The sequence below is a fragment of the Apodemus sylvaticus genome, chromosome X (genome assembly GCF_947179515.1).
Source record: "Apodemus sylvaticus chromosome X, mApoSyl1.1, whole genome shotgun sequence".
In the NCBI taxonomy this organism is placed as follows: Eukaryota; Metazoa; Chordata; class Mammalia; order Rodentia; family Muridae; genus Apodemus; species Apodemus sylvaticus.
The window spans coordinates 13,810,265-13,824,884 of NC_067495.1; the positions used below are offsets into that span (position 1 = coordinate 13,810,265).

Below are 14,620 nucleotides of genomic sequence, written 5' to 3' on the forward strand. Positions count from 1 at the left end.
TTTATTTTTTATTTTGGTTTTTTTGACACAGGGTTTCTCTGTATAGCTCTGGCTGTCCTGGAACTTACTCTGTAGTCCAGGCTGGCCTCGAACTCAAAAGTTCACCTTCCTCTGCCTCTCAGAGTGCTGGGATTACAGGTGTGCGCCGCCACTGCCCACCTAGTATGTTGTTTATGAATTCATTCATATAACCTGTATCTTTTGATTAGGGTGCTGGTGTCATTATTATTATTATTATTATTATTGAAAGGTGTGTGCTAATTGTTGTCATTTTCTTGGCGTATTGCTTTTTGAGTTACTTGTCCATGTTGTGCTTCAATAATCACCGTTCCATATGTTCTTATTTTTATAGGATCATCGCTGTGTTTACTCTTCCCTCTGGTCCAAAGAGTTGTTCCCAGTGTCCACTGTAGGGCCCACTGCTGAACATGTCTTTTAGCCTGTATCTATCCTGGGAAGCTGTTCTTTCTACTTCAACTTCCGCAGATAGTTTTCCCAGCTACTGCAGTCTAGATTGGCATTGGCCATTTTTTAGGCATCAAAGTACATCTTTCAGGTTCTGCTGTATTTTACAGTTTCCATTGACAAGTCAGTTGTCATTTTGAGGGTTTTCCTTCAGATGTGGCTTGTGATTCTTTTCCTCTCTCAGCTTTCATTACTTGCTTGTTATTCAGGTCCTGGGTCTTTTAAAAATAACAAGCACCTCGGACTTTGTTTCCTTGTCCTGTCCTTTTGCCATGCTATGTTTTGGTGGTGTTTGTATGGGTATGTCCCTTCTCACTTTAAATCAGCTCTTGCTATGTCCCTGTAAATGATCTGATCAAAGCCTGAGGTCCTTTTCTTTCTTTTATACCTTTCCCTCACAGACCTGGGCTTTCACGGTGTCCCATATTTCCATCATGCTCCTGGACCGTCTTTCTTTTCCTTTCCTACGCTTTGCATGGGCGCTTCACTTTCTCTGTTCTGTCTTCAAGTCCTCGTATTCTGTCCTGCACTTCATCCATTCAATGTGTAAGAATTTTTCCCTGAGTTTCCTATACAAGTTTTTGAGTTTTCAGTTTGATCCTCAGATGAGATCAGGCACATTCAGGGTGGTATGGCCTTAGACTCGGTCACATCTTCATTTCTGCTCAAGTTCTCTTCGATCTGTCTATCCCTGCAGTGATCTCGCGTTTTGAATCTTCTTGTTTTGTTGCCATTTCTTTTAGTGATATATTTTTCTCTCCTTAGACACCACTCAGACATTCACTGTTATCTCTCTTTCAGTCCATTGAGCTCTTACTTTGTGTGTTCTTTGAACATCTAGACTGCTTTGATAATGTTTATGATTTTTTCAAATCTGTGCCCTTGGGTCCATCTGGGTACTGATTCTCATTGGAGGACACTTCTCCAAGACTACTGAATTCTGGGGTGGGGATGCTGCTTTGGCTGTTCAAATTTTTGCACTTCTATGATATGCCCTCAGCATGTGGACTTCTTTCTTTTTCTGTGTGTCTGATGCAAGTGTCTGGCCGGCTTCAGTGCAGCAACAGATTAGGCAGAAGTAGTAATATGGCACTTGGCGACAGTACAGGTGGACTGTTTGTGGTAAACTGACTGAGGAAGTTCAGACAGAAGCTACACATGTAGAGTAGCCTGACAGTGTAGACATAGTGTGGGCTGGCTTGGTGTCCTTGGGACCCACTAGGTAAAGCCTGTGCAGGAGGTTGTTGGTCTAGAGATAGACACAGGAGTATGCGAGCAGCAAGGGGAGGCTTCTAGACATTCATGTTCTGTACCTAAACATGTAAGGAGCTGAACTGGCAGATACACCTATTTGTTGATTCCTCCTCAAAGATATTTATCATCTTCTGCTTTAGTCCAGTTTTTGCAAAGTATGACTGAGTTTCATGAGCACTGCCAAACACAAGATTTAAGGAAGCAAGAGGTTGTATGGAAGGCTGACTTGACTCTCAAAGTCACTCACTCACTGGTGATTCCATGATGAAAGTGCCATTTAGGCTGGAAAACTCAGCACATAGACACTATTACCTGACAGAACTGAAAACAGAGCTAGCCCACAGTTCTGGCAAACTCTCTAGTTGTACTAGCTTTGCCTGTTGCCTCCTGTAGTTCTACATTTGGCTAACTGATTTTGTTAGCTGAAGTATGTCAACCCAGAACATGGGCGGTGTGCTTGAATGCTCACCCCGAGAAAGGCTCAGTTCTACACTGGGGTCCCAAACAATTAGTGGTCACTGGCCAGTGACAAAGAGTTTCTATTGGTTTAAACCTATGTCTGAGTAGTCTGCTCTGGTGATACCCCACATTTCTGGAAGTTCCATGCACATGCCAGAGACCAGGCCTAGAGACATAGGGGATCACAAAGCTCTAGAGACCAAAGACCAATGCAGGGGTCAGGGAATTCCTAGGGGTGCACAACCTGAGATGGTCCAGGTCCCCGGGGGCACCCTTTAATCAATTACTGCCTAATGCATCAGAGGGGTCTGACACCTTCACCCCCCAAAATGAAACAAGTTATAACATCACGTGGTCTGTCACCTCCAGGATAATAAGATTTTGGTTTCTTACCAGCTGTGAGAAGAAACCAATACCCAAGCCTAGCCTAAGACAAATCTATCACTGTTCAACTGACCAGTTCAGCTACCTCCTTCCAGATTAAAGAAGACCCAGTGACCCTGGCATCAAAAGAGGAAATTGCTGTCCTCCATATTGCCTGTTTGAAGAGACAGACATCCAGCTGTCCTGGCTCTCACCCTGGGACATACTTCCTCTGCCTATGAGAAGACCTGGGACCTCCAATTCTCATGAATCTGATTCCTCTAGAGAAACATGTGTACACTGTCTTTGTTCTGAAAGACACATTCTTTATCCTCTCATTGGCAGAGAGAGGTGAGTCAACCCATTTTTGTTTTCAAATGGGCAGACCCAGTGGGAATTTACAGCAGGAGACACACCAGGACTAGGTTGCCCCAGGATTTCAAAATGCCCTTCCTTTGATGTTTCCTGGAAACATAGAATATAAAAGGGACACTGAGGGATGGTACAGGAACTACACACCATGGGCTACAGAATATAAGGCAAGAAAGCCAGCTTCGACTATCACAGGCTACATATGTAGGCCACCAGCTGAGGGGAGGCAAAAGGAACCTGTCTCAGAGCAGGATTGCAGCCATCCTTCAGATCCCAGCTCAAAAGACTAAAGACAGGTTCAAGTTTTCTTAGGTACAACTCGATATTTCTGCCTGTAGCAAGGCTACTGTAGACCAGCAAGATGTGGGACACTAGCCCCTAATCTTGACTGAGACTAAACTCAAAAGATTTAATCTAAACATTAGGGGCATGGAGATGCGCTGTACATACCTGTCCAAACAACTGGACCCACTCCATCTGTTCAGCCACCCTCCTGCTTAATGATACAGGTGCTCATCCATGACTGTAGAAAGATGAAAGATGAAAGCAGGTATCTGGGAGCTTCAGTAGTTCCTATAAAGAAAGCGATTTGGGCCTAAGCCAGGTACATCTCTCCAGAGCGCAGAACAGATACATCTGACCCAGGCTGTCAAATAGGGAAAGGGAAAGTCCATCAAGAACACACTGTCAGTGCATATGGTTTTACTACCAGGCATGACCTTGGTATGTTCTGTAAAGAAAGAGGACTTCTCACTGCTGGGAAAAAGGACATTGCAAAGTCTTGGCCCTGCTAGAGGCTATTTGGCTTCACTACAAATCCTCCATTGCCAGGCTGCTGACCTGGCTGCCTGACAAACAGTCCTCAGACCAGTGAGACATATTGATATTCTGATGGCATACCACAAACATGATACTCCATGCCTGAGACTCCATGGTGAAGAAGAAAGGGAGAGCTCAAACCCTCAGGGTGGTGGAGGATACCAGAGAGAGGGATCATTCTCCTAGAAGCAACTAACTGACAGGACTCTGGTAACTGAAGTTCACCAGGCTTCTCATCCAGGGTCCACAAAACTTTCTGAGTTGACCTTACCAAGGTATGTTATATCTACACTGCACAGCCTAGCGTAGTATAACTCAGCCACACGCCATTTTTGTGCAAAAGTAAATCCAAAACAGAGAGCCCTTTCCCAGGAATCTGTCAGAATGAGAAACTGATACCCTGGTGAATTCTGGGAAAACTCACTTCACCAAGATCCAGCCTGCTAGGAGAGAATAAAAGTACTTGACAGCTTTTAATAGATACCTTTTTCTGGATGGAAAGAAGTATTCCCCCACCAGGACTGAAAATACTCAAATTGTAGCTAAGACGATCCTCCAGGAATCGATGTCCTGATTTGGCGTCTGCCTAGCAATCGGGTCCGACAATGGCCCAGCTTTCATAGCCCAAACCTCTCAATTAATAGCTAAGGCTTTAGACATAGATTGAAAACCTCATTGTGCTTTTAGACCTCGGGGTTCTCTGGACACGTAAGAAGAATAAATAGGACATTAAATGAAACTAACACAATTCTCATTAGAGTCCAGAGGAGGATGGTAGGCCTCCTTCCTTTGCTTTGGGCCTACCTTACCCCATACAGGAACAGATTTACCCACCATGAGATTCTGTATGGAGTGGGGGAGATATTACCTCCCTCACTGCTTCCCAGGCTCAGAGACCAGCAGTAGGCAGAACTCTAACCATTCCCTTCTCAAGTCACCACAGACCCCAGTCCTCCATACAGGCTATTCAATGGACTCTCTGAGATTCAGCTGGCCTCTGAGGTCACCACACCTTCCCATGTTTGAGTCCACTGATCCTGTCTAGGTTAAGACAGTAACCAAAGCTGCACTGAAACCAACTTGGGAAGAAGGTCTCTATAAGTGATTCTCTCCACTCCTAAGGCCATGGAGACAGCTGCCAATATACCATGGATCCTGACCACACCCAGGCCAAGAAATTGGAAAGCCATGGACACTGCTGCCAAATGGACTGTCTCTGGACTGTGCACCCACTGAAATTAAGGTGTCATTGGCCCCAGGGCCCTTATGCTTCCTGGCCCTCTATCTTCTTCCAACGAGTATGTTTGATATGAATACAGGACCATGGTCCAACTCCTGCCAGTCTGAGGCCTAGACAGGAAACTGAGGAAGACAGACACAGGGAACATATTAGCTTCTGTGACCTCTACTTGCTGACGCCCACTTTAAATGCCTGGTTTTATGGTGACAAAAACAGATAAGAAGATTTATGTTTTGAGAGAAGAGTACAATGTTGATACATGCCTTGCATCTGGGTCCCCTAGTTGTCAGAAACAAGGAAATTTCCATTGCAACAATTTGGGTTTTAGGACTGATGCTTCTAAAACTTTTGTTTAATGGAGTCTGGCCTTTAGGAAACAAAAAACCTGGACAATCAGACTCTGTGCCACAGGAAGGGACCCTGGAGATAGAGTTAATCATTCCAAGCCAGCAATTAGTCAGGATTGCTGGTTATGGTTAAAAATTCTGCCCCATACTACACAGGGATAGTAACAAATTTTCCTACAACCACAAGAAAAATCAATTTCATCCTAGGGGTTTAAACACACACAGTTGTTTTCTGGGCCCCACAGTCTGATGTTGGCCATGGATCTCTTGAGTTCTTAGGTTATGTTCACCCAGAGGTGAGGCCGAGCTGTGATCTTAAATGAGACTCAAGCATCTGCTTCCAGACCTGTCACAGGATGGACAGAAATCAGATCCTTCTTTAGGGAGCCGTTATAGAGTTCCTCACTCCAATATTAGTGTTTCCCAGATCTGAGATTAATCCCACCACTGTACCCCTTCCCCCTTTTGGATACTTTCAGAGATAATTACATAAAAGACCTACATGGAGATTAATAGCGCATTGTCACACAATCCAAATGTGTGCTAGCACAATCTGCAACTGTGAAATCAAATACTGTCAAAATTACAGTGTCCACTATTCCCCATCTACACTGTCTGTTCTGTGGTGGTGTCTACCATGCAGCTCAGGGGTGGAAAGCTCTGACTTCCTTCCTTCCCAGTGCTCGTGAAGCCTCTCTAGTCTGTCACTTCTTGGGTCAGCTCTGGCCAGTCGGTTAAGGTTGTGTTCCCAGGTTTCTCCACTCCAACCTGGTTTCCACTGGGGCATGGAAGCACCCTGATTTACATTTTGACAAACAGATCCCCTTTTGTAATTTAGTAAGGGTTCTTGAATGAAGCTGCTTCCCGGTATTCTGAAAACTGAGGCCTTTGATAGCACTTTATTTCCCCACTTTAAGAAAATTTGCTGGTATTTGTTTATTCAGGTAGTAAGCATGTCTCATCCATGCTTAAGTCTATATACATAGAAGAATTAATCATGCTAGTTAACATATGACTTACCATATATACCTGTCACTATTAATGATGATAGTCCTAAAACCCACTTTCATGGGTTTGAAATGCTGTAACCCATTTTGAGGTACATATTCCATGCTATACAATGGATCTTTTGGATGAATTCCTCCTAATTAAAATTTTCTTTCCCTTGAGCCATATATCTCTGCTGCCTTCATGCCACCTGCACTTTTGCTCTCTGTTTCTGCAGTGTGGTGGTTTGAATGAGAGTGCCCTACTCAGGTTCATATATTAGACTGTGTCTCTAGTTGCCGTAACTGTTTGGAAAGGATTCGGAGATGTAACCTTGTTGGAAGTGGTGTGGCATACTTTTCTCAACTGGAAGCTCAAGAAGCAAGGATTTCTATGTTCTTTGAAAAACTTCCAACTTGCTCTGGATCCTTTCACACTCTGATGCAACAAGATGCTCTCAGATATTTGTCCTTAAGTTTGTTCTAGCCCTTGAAACAGCCATTTCTGCTGGATACTTTTAGTGCAAAATGGGGCTTTTTAATTAAGTTGGCACTCTAGAAAACCCCAGTTTCCACTGGCAATGTGACTTTTTACTTTAATCTTAGCTGCCCCATATGTAAAGATAATGAAAAATAGGGTGTTTTGTTAAATATATTGTGAAGATGTAAAAGGTAATGGAAAAATTAGCTAAATGCCTGGCACATAACATTTTTAAATGAGAATACCCGAGCATGGAATATGCCATAATAACGATAAAACAATTATGGATTGAAAAGAGGTATATTCTTTTAGTGTATTTGAAAATAATTGGCAGCTCAGTTATCCTTGTTTTTGTTGCTATTAAAGTCTGGTACCAGCTGATGGACTCCATAACTTGGGGGAGAAATGTGAACATTACTTCAGACCAAGGCCGTGTCAGTACTTTCCCAGTACTGGTGGAGGTAGAAATTTGAAGGATAACTCCAGAACTAGGGTTCAAGCCTTTAAGAGAAGTAACTGTTCTTATATCTTTTGCTACTAGCACTCTGTCTTTTCTCTGTAATTTACTTAATAATGCAATAGAACATTATCGTCAATTTCTGATGCACAAGTAAGAAGAGTAGCAACAGGCTCAAAGGGTGGCATCCTGTACCTTGGTCTGGGATTTTTCTTTAGCAATCTGTGCCTTCTTGGATAAATATGTCCTGTGTAAGGCAACTCCAACTAAACACTTTCATATGAATATGTAAATACATATATGCAACCCCCATGACCCCTTTCTACTTTTCTAGCTTCTATAAGTACTGCAAATCTAAACCATAAATTTCAAGTAGTTAACATCTGCACGTAAGGGTATTCAAAGTTTCTAGGCTAATATCCACTTATTAGTGAGTGCATACCATGATTGATCTTTTGAGACTGGGTTACCTCACTTAGTATGATATTCTCCAGTTCCATCTATTTGTCTAAGAATTTCATGAATTCATTGTTTCTAATGGCTGAATAGTACTCCATTGTGTAAATATACCACATTTTTTTGTATCAATTCCTCTGTTGAAGGACACCTGGGTTCTTTCCAGCTTCTGGCTACTACAAATAGGGCTGCTATGAACATAGTGGAGCATGTGTCCTTATTGCATGCTGAAGAATCCTCTGGATATATGCCCAGGAGTGGTATAACAGGGTCCTCAGGAACTGTCATGCCTAGTTTTCTGAGGAACCGCCAGACTGATTTCCAAAGTTGTTGCACCATCTTGCAACCCTACCAGCAGTGGAGGAGTGATCCTCTTTCTCCACATCCTCGCCAACACCTGCTGTCTTCTGAGTTTTTGACCTTAGCCATTCTGACTGGTGTGAGGTGAAATCTCAGGGTTGTTTTGATTTGCATTTCCCTAATGATTAATGATGTTGAACATTTCTTAAGGTGTTTCTCAGCTCTCTGAAGTTCTTCATGTGAAAATTCTTTGTTTAGCTCCGGACCCCAATTTTTAATGGGGTTATTTGGTTCTCTGGTTCTCTTTGAACCTTCTTGAGTTCTTTGTATATATTAGATATTAGCCCTCTGTCGGATTTAGGGTTGGTGAAGATCCTTTCCCAATCTGTTGGTTGACATTTTGCCCTTTTGACAGTGTCCTTTGCCTTACAGAAACTTTGTAGTTTTATGAGGTCCCATTTGTCAATTCTTGATCTTAGACCATAAGCTATTGGTTTTCTATTCAGGAACTTTTCCCCTGTGCTCATGTCCTCAAGGGTTTTCCCCAGTTTCTTTTCGATTAGTTTCAGTGTGTCAGGTTTTATGTGGAGGTCCTTGATCCATTTGGAGTTGAGCTTAGTACAAGGAGATAAGTATGGATCGATTCTCATTCTCCTGCATGCTGACCTCCAATTGAACCAGCACCATTTGTTGAAAAGACGATCTTTTTTCCACTGGATGCTTTCAGCTCCTTTGTCGAAGATCAAGTGACCATAGGTGTGTTGGTTCATTTCTGGGTCTTCAATCCTATTCCATTGATCCGCTTGCCTGATATTGTACCAATACCATGCAGTTTTTATCACTATTGCTCTGTAGTAAAGTTTAAAGTCTAGGATACTGAATCCCTCTGAAGTTCTTTTACTGTTGAGAATAGTTTTAGCTATCCTGGATTTTTTGTTATTCCAGATGAATTTGAGAATTGCTCTTTCTAGCTCTATGAAGAACTGGGTTGGGATTTTTATGGGGATAGCATTTAATCCGTAGATTGCCTTTGGCAAGATGGCCATTTTAACTATATTAATCCTGCCAATCCACGAGCATGGAAGATTTTTTCCATTTTCTGAGATCTTCTTCGATTTCCTTCTTCAGAGATCTGAAGTTCTTGTCATATAGGTCTTTCACTTGTTTGGTTAGAGTCACCCCAAGATACTTTATGCTGTTTGTAGCTATTGTAAAGGGAGTCATTTCCCTAATTTCTTTCTCAGTCTGCTTATCCTTTGAATATATAAAGGCTACTGATTTGCTTGCATTGATTTTGTAGCCAGCCACTTTGCTGAAGTTGTTTATCAGCTGTAGGAGTTCTCTATAAACTTGAAGCAATCCCACTAAAATCAGGGACTAGACAAGGCTGCCCCCTCTCTCCATATCTTTTCAATATGGTTCATGAAGTCCTAGCTAGAGCAATTAGACAACATAAGGAAGTCAAAGGGATACAAATGGGAAAGGAAGAAGTCAAACTACCACTATTTGCAGATGATATGATAGTATACTTAAGTGATCTGCACGTAAGGGAAAACATGTAGCATTTTTTTTTTCATTCTAGGTCTGGGTTACTTCATTCAGTATAATGTTTCCCAATTTCATCAATTTACCTGCAAATTTCATATTCTTTTATGCATGAAAAAATTCTGTATTTCTGCAGTATAATTTTTCATATATATAATTTCGCATATATAATTTCACACACACACACACACACACACACATATATATATACACATATATATATATACATATATATATATATATATATATATTCACATATATAATTCAGATATTTGAATGTCTCCAGAAATCTTTCTGCTTAGAGTTACTTTGGCTAGTTATGTGTTTTAGAAATTTTTTTCTCTTGTTTTATGGAGATTCTCATTAGTATTTTGATACTGCATTAAATTTGTAGGTTACTTTCAGTAACATATTATCACAATATTAATTCTTCCAATCTATGAATATGGATGACTTTCTGATTTCTAATACTTTCTTCAATCTCTCTTTTGTGTCATAAAGTTTTTAGTTTAGTGATTTTTCATTTTCTCAATAAGGTTAATTACCAGATATTTTCCATTTGTTCTGGAACTATTGAGAATGAGAGAGTTTTTGGGAGGCTCCTTCTTGATTGTCCACTGCTACATTGCTGTGTTTATCAGAACTAAGAGTTCTCTAATGTTGTCTCTAGGAACTTCCAATCATAGGACTATGTCATCAACAAACTGATAGTTTCTTTTCTGTTTGTATATTTTTAATTTCATTCTCTTAGTTGTTCTAGATAAGACTTTGAGTTCTGTATTGAATAATATTAGTGAGTATGGGCAATCATCTCTTAGTCTTAATGCTAGAGGAAGTATTTTCAGATTTTCTACTTCATTTGTCATATACAGCTTTTATGATGTAGCCATGCTTCTTCTATTCCTGGTTTCTTTGTAGCATTTATCATGAAAGGAAGTGAACCTTTGTCAAAGGATTCTTCACTATCTATTAAGATACCCATATAATTTCTCTTCATAAATCTATTTATGTACTTTATTATATTTAGTTTTTTTAAGCCATAAAATGTCTTTATTAGCCAGCCTGCAATTATACTTCATGTTCAGGATCATAGTGTAGCTGCCATCCTTTCTCATGGGTGAGCTTTTAAAGCATAGAAAGAATGTTCTGGGTTGCCATGATTCAGCTAAGAAGAAAAATGAGCCTTAAGCAGAACTCCAGAGGCCAAACCAGAAGGGAAGTAAATTTATAAACTTTGCCACAACTACTGATATTCAGGAAGTAGGCCTTAGCTTAATTTTGCAGGCCATACTGTCTACCTGCTAAATTTTATTTTTTTTTCATTTAATTTCAATTTTTTCACTTACTCACTTTACATCTTGCTCACTGCCCTTTTCCCAGTCACCCCTTCCCACAATCCCACAATCTCCCACTCCCCTTCTCTTCTGAGCAGGTGCACCCCCTCCTTGGATATCCTCCCACCTGACACATCAGGTGTCTGCGAGGCTAGGCACATCCTCTCCCACTGATGCCAGACAAGGCAGCCCAGCTAGAAAAACATATCCCATGTACAGACAACAACGTTTAAGACAGCCCCCGTTCCACTTGTTCAGGACTCACATGAAAGCCAAGCTGCACATCTGCTACATATGTGTGGGGAGGCCTAGGTCCAGCCTGTGTATGTTGTTTGATTGTGGTTCAGTCTCTGAGAGCCCCACAGGTCCAAATTAGTTGACTGTGTTGGTCTTCCTGCAGAGTTCCTGTCCCTTTCAGGGCCTGAAATCCTTCCTCCTATTCTTCCATGAGAGTCCCCAAGCTCCATCCACTGTTTGGCTGTGGGTGTCTGTATCTGTCTGAGTCAGCTGCTGGGTGGAGCCTCTCAGAGGACAACCATGCTCCTGTCTGTAAACATAATAGAGTATCTTTAATACTGTCAGGGACTGGTGCTTACCCATGGAATGGGTCTCAAGTTTCACTGGTTATTGGCTGGCCATTCTCAGCCTCTGTTCCATCCCCTGTGCCTGTATTACTTGTAGACAGGATAAATTTGGGGTTGAAAATTTTGTGGGTGGCTTGGTTCTCTATAGATCCACTGGGGCTCCTGGCTGGCTGCAGGAGGTGGCGACTTCAGGTTCCATATCCTCAATGATATGAATTGCAGCTAAGATCACCCCCATTGATTCTTGGGCATTTCCCTTACCCCAGTGCTCTGTAACATCCTGAAGATGCCCCCACCTTCCCACCCCATTCGGTTGCAGATTTCATTCATTTGAATGGCCATCTAGCCATCTCTCTTGTCCTTCCCCACCCCTGATCCTGAATTACCCCATTCCCCTCCCTATTCCCCCTTCCACCCAGTTCCCTCCCTCCATCTACTTCTTATGAATATTTTATTCACCATTCTAAGTGAGATTCAAGCATCATTGGTTGTGCCTTCCTTCTCATTTAGCTTCTTTGGGTTAATGGAGTATAACATGATACCTGTATTTTATGTCTACCATACACTTATGAGTACATACCATTGCATGTCCTTTGAGGTCTGGGTTACCTCACTCAGGATGATATTTTCAAATTCCATCCATTTGCCTGCAAAATTCATGATGTCTTTGTTTCTCATAGCTAAATAATATTCCATTGTGTAGATGCACCACATTTTCTTTATTCACTCTTCAGTTAAAGGACATGTAGGTTTTTTTTTCAGTTTCTGGCTATTATGAATAAATCTGCTATGAACATAGTTGTGCTAGTGTCTTTTTGGAATGTTGGAACATCTTTTGGATATATGCTCTGGAGTGGTATACCTGGGTCTTGATGTAGAGCTAGTCCCAGTTTTCTGAGAAACTGCCAAATTTATTTCCAAAGTGATTGGACTAGTTTGCACTCCCACCAGCAATGAAAAAGTGTTCCCCTTGCTCCACATCTTTGACAACATATGGGATCTTTGAGTTTTTTTTTTTTATGTTAGCCATTCTGATGGATATAAGATGGAACCTCAGAGTTGTTTTCATGTACATTTTCCTGATGACTAAGGACTTTGAACCATTTCTTTATGTGTGTCTTGGAATTTGAGATTCCTCTATTGAGCATTCTCTTTAGCTCTGTACCCCATTTTTTAAGTTGGGTTATTTGGGTTTTATTTATATTTACCCAAAACTCATTATTTAAAACAGACATACACACACACACACACACACACACACACACAGACAGACACACACACAGAGAGACAGACAGACAGACAGAGACACACACACACACACACACACACACACACGGATGGGGAGAGGCTATGCCACTTGGATTGACATTGCTTCCAACAAGAACCATACATTAGCAAAAACCCTGGTGCCAGACATGAGTAACTTCCTTTTTAATGGTTATAGTCCAAGGTAGTTCAAGTGACTCCCCAAAGAAAATACATTTACTGCTATTGCCCTTGGTTCCCTTTCAAAGGATAACTTCCTATTGCTGAAGTCTCTTAAGACACAGGACTTGTAAATTTGAGCTGGATATAATCTGATAGCTTCCTTCCTGTGTTATAAATTCCATAGTACCAGAAATTACTATAAAAGCTGCCAACAGAAGGAAGCTATTAATAATCCTACCCAACTATGACACCTATGAACTACAACAATGGTCAGCATATCTATAATAATACGGTATGTGGCACTCATGTGTTTATAGGAACCAATAGCTTTTCCCCTTTAAAGCTCACTCAAGAGGAGGGAAATCATGCCTGGTACAAGAAACCTATCCAAATACACAGTACTAGTTAGATCATGGATCTTAGAAGAGAATCTACTACTGTCACCATATTAGACCAATATAACTACATTCTACAACTTATCCTTCTATATTCACACCCACGGGTCAATGTAATTATGACCTTCATTAAAGAACCCTGTCTTTAAAGGAAATGGAAACCATTATGGAAAAACACAATTGGGTGCAATGTAGAGATCAACAGACTATAAGGACTGCAGTCCCAATGGATATGTCTGTAGCACACACTCAGGAGACATCAATATCGCTGAAGAAGGAATGGAAAATGTATAAGAGCCATAATGCCAGGAAGATTGCTGTGAGGCTGTGTTTCCTAAAAATGGCTCCATACAAACTTGCTAATGCAGAAAGGGGGAAAGTCTCAGGCTGTTCAGCCATTAGACAAAGAACTACAGGCAACTAATGATGTCTCAGAGATGAAGAATTAATCTCTCACAGGGATGAGCATCCTGTTTGGTTATTCAATACAAAGTGACCAACCCCCAAACCATATGCATACAAACAACAACAACAAAAACATTTGAAGTTTGTATTTACATATTTATATGTGTATTTGTGTGTGTTCAAGACTAATGATCAGAGAAAAGAGGGCTATCAATATGAGAGTACAGAGGCACAGCAAGGGCTGGAGGGAGGGGGCATGGGAGGGGCTAGAGGGAAGAAAGAAAGGTGGAGATGATGGAATTAGATTTCAATTAAAATTTTGTATTAATACAACTCACAGATCATATGAAGCTCAAGACCAAAGTGTGGATGCTTCAGTACTACTTAGAAGGGGGAACAAAATAATTATGGCAGGTAGAGAGAGGGAGGGAGAGGGAGGGGAAAGAGGAACAGGATCAGGTATAGGAGGAGTTGGGTGACAAGTCAGGAAATTGAACAGAGGTGTATAGCAGTAGGGGATGGGGAACTGGAGGTAGCCACTAGAAAGTCCCATATGCTAGGAGAGCAAGAGGCTCCCAGGGACCAACGGGGATGACATTAGCTGAAATACCCAACAAATGGGAGAGAGAACCTATAGAGTCCATATCCAGAGGTTAGACACAGCCCCTGGTTGAGGTATGGGGCCACCCACCCATCTCAAAAATATTAATGCAGAATTGTTCCTGTCTAAAGGAAATATAGGGACAAAGAGTGGAGTAGAGACTGAAGAAAGGGTCATTCAGAGACTGCCCCACCTGGGGATCCATCCCACATGCAGACACCAAACCCAGACACTATTGCTGATGCCAAGAAGTGTTTACTGACAGAAGCCTGGTATAGCTGTCTCCTGAGAGGCTCTGCTAGAACCTGACAAATACAGAGGTGGATGCT

At 41.5% G+C, this 14,620-nt stretch overlaps 1 pseudogene; it reads left to right on the top strand.

Annotated features, from left to right (window-relative positions):
- LOC127675551 (ubiquitin-conjugating enzyme E2 variant 1-like) overlaps positions 1–14,620 on the top strand; it is a 30,780-nt pseudogene that overhangs the window by 2,936 nt on the left and 13,224 nt on the right.